This window comes from Elephantulus edwardii, unplaced genomic scaffold, assembly GCF_000299155.1.
Source record: "Elephantulus edwardii isolate Elephantulus edwardi_28Jun2011 unplaced genomic scaffold, EleEdw1.0 scaffold00020, whole genome shotgun sequence".
NCBI lineage: Eukaryota > Metazoa > Chordata > Mammalia > Macroscelidea > Macroscelididae > Elephantulus > Elephantulus edwardii.
The window spans coordinates 20,811,601-20,813,694 of NW_006399770.1; the positions used below are offsets into that span (position 1 = coordinate 20,811,601).

The following is a 2,094-nucleotide window of genomic DNA, read 5'->3' on the forward strand; positions in this document are numbered from 1 at the left end:
ATTGCAAAGCTACCTTGTGTTGCAGCAAAGATCTACCGGAACCTCTACCGGGAGGGCAGCAGTATTGGGGCCATCGACACTAAGCTGGACTGGTCCCACAATTTCACCAACATGTTAGGCTATACTGATGCTCAGTTCACTGAACTCATGCGCTTATACCTCACCATCCAAAGTGACCATGAGGGTGGCAATGTAAGTGCACATACTAGCCATCTGGTAGGAAGTGCCCTTTCAGATCCCTACTTGTCCTTTGCAGCTGCCATGAATGGGCTAGCAGGGCCCTTACATGGACTGGCAAATCAGGAAGTGCTTGTCTGGCTGACACAGCTGGAGAAGGAAGTTGGCAAAGATGTGTCGGATGAGAAGTTACGGGACTATATCTGGAACACACTCAACTCTGGACGGGTTCTCCCAGACTATGGCCATGCAGTACTAAGGAAGACTGATCCAAGATACACCTGTCAGCGAGAGTTTGCTCTGAAACATCTGCCTAATGATCCAATGTTTAAGTTGGTTGCTCAGCTATATAAGATTGTGCCCAATGTCCTCTTAGAGCAAGGCAAGGCCAAGAATCCCTGGCCCAACGTAGATGCCCACAGCGGTGTGCTACTCCAGTACTATGGAATGATGGAGATGAATTACTACACGGTCCTGTTTGGGGTGTCACGGGCACTTGGGGTATTGGCACAGCTCATCTGGAGCAGAGCCCTAGGCTTCCCTCTAGAAAGGCCCAAGTCCATGAGCACAGATGGTCTGATAAAGTTTGTGGACTCTAAATCAAGGTTAAATGGGAGACTAAGACCGGGGGGACTACCAGAAAGTGAGAAAAAAATTATTTGCGACAACCTTTAAAGATTTAATATTAAATTGTATCAGAGGCACTGGTAATAAGTTGAGTTTAAATTATAAATTAAGACTTTAAAAGAAGAAAAGTGACCGCTCTTCCCCTAACCAGATCCCTTTCCCTACCTTGTATGAGTTTCCTGTCAACTATAGAATGACCAGGACTAATGCATGTGATGATCTGGGCTTGGCTTCCTGCCATCTCTAGAGTGGGAATCTGGCCCCTTTGCCCCACAAGCTGGCAAGCTGGTTACAGAGACTCTGCAGTTACTTTAGAGCTTTTTGTTCTACTCTGTCTAGCCCTCAGTATGCCAGCAAACCCGGACTCTGCCCCTTCCATTTCCATAGGAATATGCAGATTGTCAACTATATTAAAACCATTGTCCTCTCCTATGCACATAGACACCTCCAGTAAGACCTGTCGATTAATTGGATCTATTTTTGCAAATTTTTGGCTTTTTTTTTTGCCACCAGGTGAGCGCAGAAGCCATAGTTTTTTTTAAATTAAGGTCTTGAGCATCTTTTGTTCCTTACCTTTCAGACTCTCTAGCTGCTGTGCCTCAGGCTAAAGACGCTCTGGGCCTTCTCTTGGCCCCACTAGGAACCCCTTTCAGCAGGTTGTATATACCACTGGCTGATCTGTGGTCTTTACCAGTCAGTGCTGACTGTGATCATTTTACTTCCGTGGAACATAAGCCACTACCATCCAACTTTTTTTTTAAATATGTGTAGGGCATATAGACCTAGGAATGACCAGGATGATAGCACCCCAGGAGTCACCTTTTTTTCTTTTGAGCCGGAAAATTATTCAAAATTGGACATGGTCCTCTTGATTATCAGGTCCTGGGTCTGAGGAATTAAAAAATAATAAGCCTCCCTCTACACCCCTTTTTTATTTATCAAGGTCCCTTTCCTGCCTCTTCCCCAAGAGTTCAGAGTACAGTGCTTATTCTAGGAGCCCCATTTACACAGGTTTTCAGTGACTATGAATGCTCTACCGCCTTTTCCTTGAGAAAGGACTGAAATACACTCCTACTGTGCCCTCCCCCTCCCTCCCAACTCCTGCCTGTGTTTGTGTGGATCCCCAATTCCCAAGATTACACTGTTGAGATGGACACACTGTCTGTAAACCCCTGGGTAACTGTCAAGTCCTGTTGCAGACTTCAGGTTGTTCTGTATAAAATGCAAAATAAATGTTTTTATTAACAGTCAAAAAAAGAAAATGGACAAGCCTGGAGGACATTATGCTGA

At 45.1% G+C, this 2,094-nt stretch overlaps 1 pseudogene; it reads left to right on the forward strand.

The window, feature by feature from the left end:
• LOC102877600 overlaps window positions 1-852 on the forward strand; it is a 1,487-nt pseudogene extending 635 nt beyond the window's left edge.
• The last annotated feature ends 1,242 nt before the right edge of the window (window positions 853-2,094 follow it).